Genomic DNA, 14,162 nt, shown 5'->3' on the forward strand with positions numbered 1-14,162 from the left:
TTATGAATAATGACTAACAAGTACAGTCAGGATGAAAAAGAGGTGTTTTTTACAATAACCCCCTTCACTTACATGCTGACACACATGCGCATTACTATGGTTACCAAATGTTTTATACAAACAAACAGTTTCTACAGATACAAGACCACTTCCTGAACAGTTCACAATCTGCAGAATAATTTATTGGTTTAGTTTTGAATTCACACATCTTCTATCATAAAATCCTGTGTCTGCTTGGAAGCAAACAGGCCTGTTTGACAGCCAAAGCACGCCTACAACTACCTGCCAAACTACTAGATCGATTTGATTTGTCCATGAGTTATGTTCTTCAACATTGCACCAGCAATATATCACTTCTCATATCACTGACAGTTAGAGTAGAGTCAGTTAGAAAGCCACAAGGGAGGAGCAGGTCATGGTGTAAGGTGTGCACAAGCCCATCCTTACCTTCAGGCTTGATCGTGTTAACAGGAATATCACCAGCTTGCCTGAGGACAATGTAGACATCCGCCTGTTTACTAGTTTGTGCTTTCCACGCAGCTTGACATTATGGACAGAGATTATTTCACCCACATCGCAAGGTTGAATCTATGACTCGTTTATCGAATCGGATCTTGTTGTGGTCAGCATTCTTTTGTGCATTTAGGTTGCAATCCTGTAAATGTCTTCCAAGCAACACTTTAAGTCACTGACATACTGGGAATGGGTCTGTTTATCAGTGATGACATGCAACCCAAAGGCCAGATTGATTGGAAGCCTCTGTTGTCACCCAAACATTAGTTTGTAGGGAAAGAACCCAGTCACTTCATTTTTGGTGCAATTATATGCATGGACGAGAGGCTTCACAAACTCTTTCCAGTGCAGTTTATCAGGCTGACTCTGTGTCCCAAGCATCTCGACCGGGTTTCCCCTTGGATGGTATGGGGTAGTATGCATGTTTTTCATACCAGTGAGCTCACAGAGTTCTTTTACAGCCTTTGAATCAAAGTCACGACCCTGGCCACTGTGTAGCTGCTCTGGAAAACCATAATGTATGATGATGTTTCCCCAGAGGCTCTTTGCTACAGTGCATGCTCGCTGGTTTGGAGTTGGCATGGCCACCGCATACTTTGTGAAGTGATCTGTAATGACTAGTATATCCTTTGTGTTGGACTGATCTGGCTCCAGGGACAAGAAGTCCATGCAGACAAGTTCAAGAGGCCTACATGTCTTTATATTCATCAGTGGAGTTGTTCTCTCAGGAAGGGTTTTACGGCAAATGCAATGCTCGCAGGTCTTGGTCATGTTTTCAATGGCCATATACATTTTTGCAAGACCCACTGTTCGCTCGACTTCCATGTGGCCCATGTTGTTATGGAGGCTCAGAAGTGCGATGGCTCTTAGCTCTACAGGGAGCACTAGCTGGAAGGTGACCATGGGTCCATTTTGCATCCGTGGATAAAGCACTCCATTGCTGTCAGTCACCACTATGAAATCTTTGCCATATAAGTAGTCAGAGAACATTCCAGTGACTGCCCACTTAAGGGCCAAAGATTCGAGCTTAGGGGCAAGGTACTTCTTTTCACTCTTTGAAAGTCCTTGGCTTGCAAAGCTATTTGGGAGGGTGTACACTTCTTTGATGGTCTGAAGATTTAGCGTTCTGAAGTCTCTGCAAAGATGAACAGAGCCGGGATGCCATTAGCTCAGTTGGTAGAGCAGGCATCCTATGTGCCGAGGCCTTGTCCTCGCTGCAGTGGCCCAGGGTTCCAGTCCGACCAGTGGACCTTTGCTGCATGTCACTCCCCCTCTCTCTCATCCTGTTTCCCGTCACCTCTGAGCTGTCCTATCAATAAAGTCTTAAATAGACCAAAAAAAAGATGAAAAGAGCCATTTTTCTTCCTAATGACAACTAGGGGGACTCAGATGCTCGTATGAGAGTCAAGGATTTCCTGCAGGAGCTTTCTCACTGAATCCACATCATTCGGGTGTATAGGACATGCTCTGAACTTAAAAGGTGTCTCGTCACTAAGCCTGATATGGTACTTGACCTTGTCTGTATGTCCAAAATCCAGGTCATGATGAGAAAAGATGTCTGGCATGGATTTCAACATGGTTGTTACCCGTACCTCCCATTCGGTGGGAATCTCCAAAATCGAAGCTCAGCTTTGCAGATTTAGGGGACTTTGCTTGCATGTCAGGGGGTTTTGACGCCTTTACAGTTTGTTCTTTGTGTAGCACTCACACTACGGCATTAACATCTGCCAATCCTGTCTTGGGTGTTATGACGATGTCATGATCTGTCTAATTTTTCAACACAATAGGTAAGTGACATGGTTGTTTCCTTGGCAAGCTGACTAAGCTAGCTGAAACCAGTAGGCCATTTAGTTGGGAAGACTCTGATGGTTGTTCCATGATAATATAGTTCTCAGAGTGAGCCTTGGAGATGTTAACCAAGCCTTCCAGAGCGACTGTCCTGCAGGGACAACATCAGGCGTCCTCACAATCATCTTTGCCCAGCCAAGGTGTCAGTTTCTAGAGCTCTTGTGACATGCTCATGTTTCTCAATAACTTTGCTTCTTAGCCTAATTCATAAAAATGCTTAAAGTCTGAATGAATGTTGTACAAAAGTAAGCAGTCTTGACATCTTTGCTTGGACCAGTTAGCGGCTAGTATCTTCAGTACTGCAAACTGTTTGCTGATAATTTCTCTGCTATTGGAAAGGCCTTACTTTCAGCAAGAGCTACAGTCAAGAAATGATATTCTTTCATCCATTTCAGGTGCCTGCTTTTTGTATTCCCCTTTCAGAGGGGTGGTCTCTCCCCTCAAGCATTAAGTAAAATCAGGGGAAGACTCTGGACAGGTTACCAGTCTACTGTGGGGATAACACTAGATAGACAATCAATTTTAGCCCTTTTTCTGGGTTACATTTATTTTATTTACATTAACAATAGGTGCTTGACTTTTGACTGTCTATGATAAGTCTGGATGAGATTGGAGACTGGTGACTCAAATGGGGTTGCTGCCTTGCTGTTCTTTATTGAAAAACTTTGCCACTTACAGACTTGGTGAGCTGCTGAACCACAATTCTTTCTAAGGTTTGCATCCCTGTGTTCTTTTGGACATGATTTCGTTGGAAGAGGTGTTATATGTGAGGTTCCCGGTGATAAATGGCTGCCATACATTATCCCTTTACTAAGCACTTATTTTCCCAATATTTGAATTTTTTATTTTTATTTCTGTGCGTAAGATATTAGCTAACATCTAAAGGTCAGAGGTGTAAATTGTTTTTTTGGCACTAACTTAGCCATCAACCCAAAGTAAGTACACCTGTAAAACGCCAATAAAACAGTTCTGGTCTGACTGCAGTTTAAGGCTTGGGGTGTGTCAGATTTACAGGCTTGTTGGCTTCACAGTGGAATGCTGACACGTATTAAGTGTCAAATAAGAAAGGCTCTACATGTGACTAAACTTAAAGGCTTTGGCCCAAGTAAGTGTGACTCAGGCCCTGCTTTCACCTGTTATTATCATCAGTTCTGAGTGATCCAATCACAAATGGACAGCTCTAAGTGCGTCTGCTCCCACCTGGCATTAACATGCGTCTCCACATGCATCTCCATTGACCACTTGTGATCAGATCTCACTTCCCTGCTCTATATGCAAATCAACACGTACATCATTTCGGTTTGTAAAGACCAAATGCGTTGTTGTTTTTTTACCTGCAGGAGGCAGTAACGCACTAAACTGTGTCTAGTCAACCGGAAAAAACAAGTAGAAGGCCCTTACTCTCTGCTGGACATTAAAAGAAGAAGAACACTGGGTAAATCAAAATAAGGCAGACCGGCAAACCAAGTTAATGAAGATGTTTGAGGCACCCTAATATATCTCCATGGGCTCTTGGAAATTCTCAGACGCCATGGACAAAGCCAGCTTACATAATTTGAGAAACAACTGGAGATGAGAAAAAGGAGGAAGAAAAGGATAGCCGCTCTCTGCTCTGATAGCCACAAGACCCGAGAGGAGATTTTGGATGCATGTAAGAAGTCAAGACTGGTGGGACAGAATTGTAATTGGCACATACACTGTCTTTCACAACTTGCGTCGCAAGGAGATTAGTTTTTGGAAGACTGAAGGGAGGAAGTGCAGGAGCCAGCAGAATTGAGGGAACCAGACATTCCAGTGCCTCATGAGAAAACAGAAGAGCCACAAAATGTTAGACTGTGCTGGTGGTTGTAGCACTGGCTGATACCAGGGGTAAGATGACGAATGCCAGGATGATGGGCAGAACCCATTGCTGATGCAAGTGACAATATTGACTGCATCATCACTGCCAACATCTCCTTCTGGTGTGTATGTTGTGCTCTCTGTAGCTGCAGAAGAACTTCATCCCCCTTGCTGTTGCAGATTGCTTTGGTGAAGGCATCCAGGGTAGTCTCAAACTTGGACTTTTTATGTCTGTTCTGCCCACGACCACTAGAACAGAGTCGCTTTGACGATGAAGATGATGGTGGGGAGGAGGAGTAAGATCAAGCTGATGATGCAGCAGCAGCATTTGGTCCAGTAATGATAGTATCTACAAACACAAACAAGTACAAATAAGACATTAGATCCAGCTCTCATTTAATCTAAAAAGACAATGCTGCACAATGCCAATGTTTTCAACCTACTACTCAGCGAAATTGACAAAAGCAGACTAAACCGAAAACCACATTATATACACTGATCAGGCATAACATTATCACCACCTGCCTAATATTGTGAAGGTTCCCCTTGTGCAGCCAAAAAAGCTCTGACCTGTCAAGACATGAACTTAAGATCTCTGAGGGTGTCCTGTGGTGTCTGGCACCAGGGCGTTTTATAGTGGATCCTCTGGGTCCTGTATGTTGGGGGGTGGGGCCTCAATGGATCAGACCTGCTCCAGCACGTCTTACAGATGCTCAATCAGATTTGGAGGCCCGGTCAACACCTTGGCCCCTTTACTGTGTTCCTCATGCTGTTCCTGAGCAGTGTTTGTGGTGTGTCAGGGCACATTGTCCTGCTGGGGGGCCACTGCCATCGGGTAGTGTTGTTGGATGAGGGGGTGTACTTGGTCCACAACAGTGTTTGGATGGGTGGTGCGTGTCAAGTGGCATTCACATGAATGCCAGCACCCAAGGTTTCCCAGCAGAACATCGCATTGTGATGAGATGATCAATGTTATTCACGTCACCTGTCAGTGGTTTTAATGTTGTGGCTGATCGGTGTAGAGTGGTACCTTTTACACACATACATCCTCACTTTTACATACATACTTTTACATACATACATATATACTTACTCTTACACACATACTTGTTAGGTCTTGTATAGACTGCTTTGGCTGTTATAGGATGATAGATTTGTTTGTCGTCAGCACAGCAATGATAATTTATGTTGTACCTTTGAAGATTGTACAGAGGGGCAAAATATAGACACAAAATAAAAAGGGGTCCAAGTAGTGTACTCTGTGACAAACCTCATCAGATATGAGCTATGTTTAGAGGGGTTGCTGTGAGTAAGAAAGTTTGTGTGAACAGATTTAGTCTACATTTGTTTCGTTTTAACAGTTAGCACCTAGGCGTTGTCCAATGTGCCACAGGCACTGTAGATGTTTGATGCATTCAGTGACTTTTTCACTCACTCAGACCCTCTGGAGCAGCACCCTATCTGTGTTCCTGGACCTCCTGATTTACAAATCAAGCACAAACCAACAAACTCTCCTAATGTGGGTCAAAGGTGTACTGTAGATAAAAATCCTAAAAAAATGACTAGAGAAGAAATTCTGCTCATTTATGGGGCAATCTGAATAAAATCTTGTGCGACCACATCTCTGGGAATGACTGGTCTCCTGCTCTATATAAAAAGTGTCATGAGATAACTTTTGTTATGATTTGGCCCAATGTAAATAGAAATTACTTGACTTTGCCCATTATTGCTCTTAGGACAGTTTCCACACATATCAACTTCCAATCATTTTGCCTATTTTAGTTCTGTTTCTGTCAGTCAGCCATATTGTTGTGGTATTTGATTGTGGAATTGATTGATTGATTGATTGATTGAAATGTTTATTTAGAATATGTAAAGAACAAGAAACGACAGACAAGCATAATAGTTCAAAAACAAAAAATAAATATAAAGCATAGTGGACAATGAAAAGCATAAAGCAAAAGAAACTGTCAAACACTTTCTGACTTTGTTTACATATTCAAAAAGGAATGAGAAGAAGTATAAACTTATTTAATCCCACTCCTTCTCCATAAGTCATTGAATGATAATTAACCAGCTTCTTTAATGGTCTAAAGTAACCTATACTCTAATTAATTTTCCTAAACTTGTCTAAATATAATATTGATTACCTTTTATCTTTTTCATACAAAAATATAAATTAATTACTGATATACTGTTCTTATCAAAAATATATATTTATTATTTACATATTTCTATCAATCATATTTATCTTAATCATATTGACCAGTTATCTTTTTGTATATAGTATAATTTTATACTTAATATACAGTACATCTATGTAATATAATATACAATGAATAATATACAATATGATGATCATACCTTATTTTTATACACATAGAATAGACAATAAGAATAACTATCAAGTATTAAGCAAATAAATAAATAAACAGTAAATAAACAGTAACACTTGGTGATTGTCAAACCCCCTCTTCATCCCTGTACCTCGTGAAAATCATGTCTTTATACCTCAATTTAAACTGCTTTATGTTTGGTCATTGCTTTAGCTCTACATTCAAAACTGTTCCATAGTTTCACTCCACACTGATATACAAAAACATTTCCTGGTCATACAAACACTATCATTTTTTAAGTTAAATTTTTGCCTTGAATTATAACCCCCCTCCCGATCACAGAACAATTTCTGAATGTTTCCAGGTAGTAGGTTATTTTTAGCCTTGAATATTATTTCTGCCGTTTGATATTCCACAAGATTTGTTATTTTTTAATAAGTTTGACTGTAAGAATAAGGATTTAGTGTGATCCAGATATCCATACTGCTCTTTTTTGGAGAATAGATAGTGAATATAATCAACCTCTGCACAGTAATTTAAATGTGGTAAGACTAGGGAACAGCAGAAGAGAATGTGAAATGATTTGAAATGAAAAAATCAAAATCAGCTCGGGTAAAACACGTCTTGCCAAACGTGACAGTGACTGCACTGAACTGCAGTTTTGTCCCAGTGATGCTCCCTGTAGACATTTATTTACCTGGCACTAAGATGCTGAAACTCATCAGCCTGGTTGTACCAGCCTGGCCTGTGTCATTTGGCCTTGGGGTGGATTTTTTTCTCATGAGAGATTTCTCAAAGCTGATCCTAAGACAGAAATAGATAATTGGTTCAGTGACATTTCAGTGTATGAGTCAGTAAAGAAACATTTGAAGCCCAGTGAAAACAGGGCAGGGAAAGCCTCATCTTTTAATGTGACTCATCATATGCTGTGTCATTCTCCTTAATTTATTTGCATTTGCCCATTGAATTTTGGTAATGCAAATGGGGGGCAATGGCTTTTGTATTAGAGTTGAATATATTAGACTTGACTTGACTTGACATTACATGTCATCTTAACAAGCTTATTCATGGTTAAGCAGGATCAAGCATTTTGAAATCTATAGTTTCTCCTGTACAGTATATCGGTACTGAGTCATAAATATAGTGGGACTGAATAATAAGCCTCCATAGGTTAAAATACATTACTTCTAACATATAATAATTCATCAAATGTACATATCCTCACACTGAGATAAATACAGTTGATCTGTGGAGTTTGAATGGAACTGAATGAGAACAAAGTTTACTGTCCTGTACTATATATAGTTTCTCAGCTAAATAAATAAATGTCATTATGTCATGTAAATGTCATCATAATGAACTTATGTACAGTTGATCAGTGTTCAGCAGTGAGCATTTTGTCATTTGATTGGAGTTAATCAAAATGAAATGAACAAAGTAAGATGGCTGAAACTACACCATGTAGGGGCTATGGCGGCCAGCTTGGATAGGATGAACTTCAACTCTGTTTTGGACATACACATGACCATGCTTGGCATTGAAATACTGTAAATGAAAAGTATAGAACTTGAAAATCTCAGACTTTGGCACCCCAGAGTGGTCGCATCAAACAAATGACACTGTGGCGTGGAGAAAGTTTCTCTTAGATTTGTCAGGCTGTATGGAGCTAAAGCAGGTGCTTCTCAGCTGAGTAAAGCAAATGACACATTGGATCTTACAGTAGTGTGTGCCAGCTGCATTGCTGAGCTGCTGCAGCTCACTCGCCTGTGTCTCCACACAGGCAGCACTGATGCTGCAGTGCAGCTTCTGCCTGCCCTATCTTTTTACATGGAGTTTTCCTTCGTTAATTTTCAATAAATATGATGACAATTTTCCTTTACCCCTGTTGAAAGAGCTGGAAAGCCGGAGGGGGAAAGAGGGAGGGAGGGTGAAAAAGAAAAAGAGAGTGCACAGGAAAAAAAACTGCCTTTCACCTGTTGTGTGTTTTCTCTTCATGTCTGTGACATAGAGTACCATACACATGTTGTGGTAAAAATAGGCGAGATTCAGAATCTCTAGATGAGACGCCGCTGTAGCCTCACTTGACATGCAAGTGAAAAGCACTAGCCACGTTGCCAGCGTGGCTGCTGTAACCTGTTAACATGGATGATAAAATAAAAAGTAAGACATTTTGCCATGGCTTGTCCAGCCTGTTAGTGTCTACATATTATCCAGCCATTGATGTGCGCATTTTAATAGTAATACAGCCCAATACACAATGCATGAGTGTAGAAAGCACGTAACGTAAGGGTGGGACAATTTAATGGAGGTTTGGGGGTTCTCCCCTAGGAATGTCTTTATTAGAGTATATGTAATTTCCTGTTTTCCATTAACTTTTATAAGGTGGTTTGATTCTTTTATCTGGCTACAGAATGTGAAAAATTATGCTAAGACCTACATTTTGCAATTTCATCCAGAGAAAGCCTTTGACCCCAGATCACATATTTGAAGATAGTAAAATGCTCAAAGTACAGAAATGGAGTCGACTGGGGGACTTCCGGTTGGACTCGATGGAGTAAATACGTGTCGAGTCTCGCTCCCGCAACTTTTACAATTTTACTGCCAAGTAACCCTCGGTTCACACGAAATTACTAGCAAGGGATACACTTTTCTGCTCCTGCATATCAGACCACCAAGATATGGCAACATACGCAACCAGACAAAGTACGAGAGAACAACACGCCAAGCCAGACCCTTCCGGAGATGCTAACAGTGAATTAAACATGGCGACTATAGCTAGCCTCCTAGAGGAGCACCGACAGGCCCTTTCTGCGGACTTCAAGACAGCCGTCTCGACACTGGATGAAAAACTGGACCGTATACATGCAACGGTCACAGACCACGCTCAGAAGATTACCTCTCTTGAGTCAAATGCTAACCTGCAAGATGAGCGCCTATTAGCCTTGGAAACTACGTGCGCTACGCTGTCGGAGAGTAATGCTAAGCTGCTGGCTAAAGTTAACGATCTCGAGTCCCGTAGCCGGCGCAACAACATCAGGCTGATTGGAGTACCTGAGTCCGTGGAGGGGCCCAACCCCACCTCCTTCTTCTCAGAGCTGCTTGTGGAGGTGTTCGGAGATGGCTTTCTGGATTCACCGCCTGAGTGCGATAGGGCTCATCGGTCACTGGTCGTCAGACCGAAGCCGGGACAGAGACCCAGACCCGTCATCATTCGGCTGCACAGGTACCAGGTGAAGGACAAGATTATCCGCGAAGCCCGGGCCAGGAGAGGCAAGCTGTCATACAGAGGCTCACCTATCGCCATCTATGAAGACTACGCTCCAGAGGTGATGGAACAACGCGGCATGTACCGAGAGGTGATGGCGGAGTTGTACAACCTGGGCTTGAAGCCTGCGCTGCTGTTCCCGGCCAGGCTGACCATTGTTACGAAGGATGGAGTCAGGAAACGCTTCTCCTCGGCGGCGGAGGCTAAAGAGTACATAGCGTTCAGTCGTGCGGATGCTACCTGAGTAGCCCCTTCAACCATTAGCCATGCCAACCAGGTAACCCTGTTTCGGCTAGCTCAGATCTGAACTGACAACTGCTAGCCGCATTAGCCCACCCTTGACTCAATGGCCAGTTAAAACAGCGGCATATACTCTGTCTGTGTAGTCCTACTAACAGAGACTGATAGCCGATCCTTTCCACAGTTTGCTAGCTCAATGTTTTTACGTATTCCAGCTCGGATGAGTCAGGTGGTGCGGCTCTTCCTCGGCTGTGGCACACTAAAATAAGACTTGATTTCAGGATAGTACTGACATATACAGGGCACAGTGACTATATTTTCCTCTAAAAACTGAGCCAGCACACAGTGCAGGCTGATGTATCCTGATATGTTTATTGCTCTCTTCTATTCTCTATCTTTTCCGTGCCATTGCAACTAAACCACTTATGTCCTCAACCGCCGAGCTATTTGTTAGTGTTTGAATGTTAAGTTTCACATGTGGAGAGTGTGATTATCACTGTTTGTTTGTTCTACCTCGTACCTGGTGGTTAAGGTTTTGCAGTTGTAGATCATTTTGATAATATTCACTTGACTATATTATCCCTAAGTTACCAAGGCTTTTCTCAGGGCCTGTTTCCCCTTGTTAACTTGTCGATTTATTGTGCCTGGCTGTTCATACTACATTGTTTTAGGAGGTTAACCATTTCATGATGGGAAAGAGACCCCGGAAGATAAGATTAGGAGTAAGTTCAGAGCCTCAGAGCTCAGTATGCTATTCGTCTCGGGTATTTCCTTAGGTACGGTCACTGTGATAATTTGTGTTGGGGCTGTGTTTTGTGTTTTCTCTTTTTTTTTTTTTTTTTTCTCTTTTTCTCTTTCTCTCTCTGTACTGTTCCTCCTCTCCCGCTCCCTCTCTCCCCGCTGTATATAAGCCGCTACACAATGCCAGGTCAATGCACCATCACCATCTTCCCTGATGAACTAGGCAGGAATGACAACAGATAGAGGTGTTCATCTGATCTCATGGAATACCAAAGGCATGAATAATGTCACCAAAGTTGGTAAGGTCCTGACACGTCTGCAACATCTTAAAGGGGACATTATGTTCCTCCAGGAAACTCATCTCAAAACATCGGACACTCTCCGTATTAAAAGGGCATGGATGGGCCATTTATTTCACTCCAAATTCTCTGAGAAAGCCAGGGGGGCTGCCATCATCATCCATAGGAGGGTTTTGTTTGAGCCGACAAATACTATATTTGACACTAACGGTCACTTTGTTATAGTGTCGGGCATGTTACAAAATACACCGGTAGTTTTAGCTTCCATTTATGCACCCAACTGGGATGATGAACAATTTTTCATACATTTTTTCTCCAAAATCCCTAACACTGATAGCCACCATATAATCATAGGTGGGGATTTCAACTTGGTTCAAGATCCAAACCTCGACAGATCTTCCTCCACGCAGTCTAAGCAATCCAAATCTGCCGGCGTGTTGATGAATTGTGCTTCCAGATTGGGAATTTCAGATCCATGGAGACTTAATAACAGTAAAGCTTTTTCTTTTTTTTCACATGTGCACCACACGTTCTCACGAATAGATTTTTTTCTGATTGATAACAAACTATTACACTGTGTGAGTTCTTGTGACTATCACCCAATAGCTACCTCTGATCACGCGCCTACCTCAGTGGACATTGTTTTTCCTGCTGCTATATCTCCCCCCTCGTTCTGGAGGTTTAATTCTCAAATGCTCGCAGACAATAAGTTTAAAGATTTTGTTGCTGAACAAATTCACTTTTATATTGAATTCAATGATACCCCTGATGTTAGTAGTGGAACCTTGTGGGAGGCACTGAAAGTCACTATCAGGGGACAGGTGATTTCCTATATCTCTCAAGTGAGAAGGGCTGAAAGGGCGAGGTTGAAGGAAATTACAGACAAACTTGGGAAAATTGACGAAGTTTACTCTGCCTCACCCTCTCCTACGCTTTACAAAAAACGACTTCTCCTACATTCAGAACACGACCAACTTATGACGCACGTAATAGAGAGACAGTTGCGACAATCTAGACAACATTTCTTCGAACAGGGTGACAAGGCTGGGAGGCTATTAGCGCGACAGGCCCGAGCAGTCAGTGCATCCAGGCTGATACCCAGAATTAAATCACCCAGTGGTGGCTACATTGTTGACCCAACTGAAATCAACAAGTCCTTTGCTAAATTTTACACGGACTTATATACCTCTGAATGCCCCCCAATCTCCACGATGAACCCCAATCCCCTAGATTCCCTAAATTATCCTCAAATTGATGAAACTATTTCCAGGGAATTGGGAAACCCAATCTCCGCTCTCGAGATACAGGACGCAATCAAATCAATGCAAAACGGGAGGTCACCTGGCCCTGACGGCTTCACGGTTGAATTTTATAAGGCTTTCTCCGCATCTTTGGTTCCGATTTTGGTGAGGGTGTTCAATGATTCCTACTGCATAGGCCAACTGCCAGCAACGCTGTCTGTGGCTTCCATCTCTTTGCTTTTGAAGAAGGATAAAGATCCTACCTTATGCAGTAGCTATAGACCAATCTCGCTTTTAAACGTTGATTGTAAAATACTTGCCAAAGTTCTAGCTCTACGCCTCCAACGTGTAATGTCATCCATTATTTCATTAGACCAGACGGGCTTCATGTCAGGTAGACATTCTTTCTTTAACACTAGAAGATTGTTTGACATTGTGTTCTCCCCTACATCTAATACTCCCGAAGTTATAGTGGCACTCGATGCGGAGAAGGCCTTTGATAGGGTGGAGTGGGGATACCTGTTTTTTATTTTAGAAAAATTTGGCTTTCACTCTAAATTCATCTCCTGGATTAAATTGTTATATGCCTGCCCCTCTGCATCTGTGAACACTAATGGCCTGCATTCCCCGTCTTTCTCTCTACAGCGCGGGACACGCCAGGGCTGCCCGCTTTCCCCCTTGTTGTTCAACATAGCCATTGAGCCCTTAGCCATCTGGCTCAGGAGCCAGGATACATTTCAGGGCATTAGTCGGTTTGGTCAGGTCCATAAACTTTCCCTTTACGCTGATGACCTCCTCTTATACATCTCAAACCCAGCATCTTCCCTACCTCCAATACTGTCAATTCTAGAACAATTTGGCAGTGTATCAGGGTACAAATTGAATATCCAAAAAAGTGAGTTGCTCTGCATAAACCAATTGGCAAGAGCGCTCCCCAAAAATATGTTTCCTTTCAAAATTGCTGAAGAGGGATTCAAATACTTAGGAGTAATTGTGACTAGCTCATTCAATGATCTATTTTCCAAAAACTTTTTACCACTATTGGATAAGTGTAAACTAGATATGTCCAGATGGGCTTCCTTGCCCCTATCTCTTGTAGGTCGTGTTAATCTTATTAAAATGGCCATTCTGCCAAAATTTCTATATCTTTTTCAACATATCCCGTTCTGCATTAATAAAGCCTTTTTCACCAAACTCGATCAGCATCTGAACGCTTTCATTTGGGGCAACAAACCCGCCCGCCTCAGGAAATCAATCCTCCAACTTCCTAAATCACAAGGAGGGTTAGCACTCCCAAACTTTCGCTATTACTTTTGGGCCTGCAATATTAATAAACTCCTTTACTGGGTCAAATGTGAAGCACCTGAATCCGGTCCACCCTGGGCTCATATAGAAATGTCATCCTCGCTATGCTCGTTACATTCAGTTATTTGCTCGCAACTGCCCATTACAACTCCCAAGATCTCACAGAACCCAGTTGTTACTAATACCATCAAGATCTGGCTTCAATTTAGGAAACAATATGGATTACATAGGGCATCGACCTGTGCGCCGATCCTGAATAATCACCTTTTTCCCCCCTCTGGCTCCGACCCGGCCTTCCGCCAATGGGCTACCAATGGCCTTAGAACACTAGCTGACCTGTATGAGAATGGGGTTTTCTCTTCTTTTTCATCCCTGTCAGCAAAATACAATTTGCCCAACAACCATCTTTTTCGCTTCTTTCAAATAAGACATTTAATTCAAAAACAGTTTGAATTAAAGTTCCACATTTCCCCAACCGCCCCCCTGACTCAGAAATTGATGAATTTATTACCCTGGACTTCGACCAGAAACGACT

This window comes from Pagrus pagrus (genome assembly GCF_965226575.1).
Source record: "Pagrus pagrus genome assembly, chromosome: 18".
In the NCBI taxonomy this organism is placed as follows: domain Eukaryota; kingdom Metazoa; phylum Chordata; class Actinopteri; order Spariformes; family Sparidae; genus Pagrus; species Pagrus pagrus.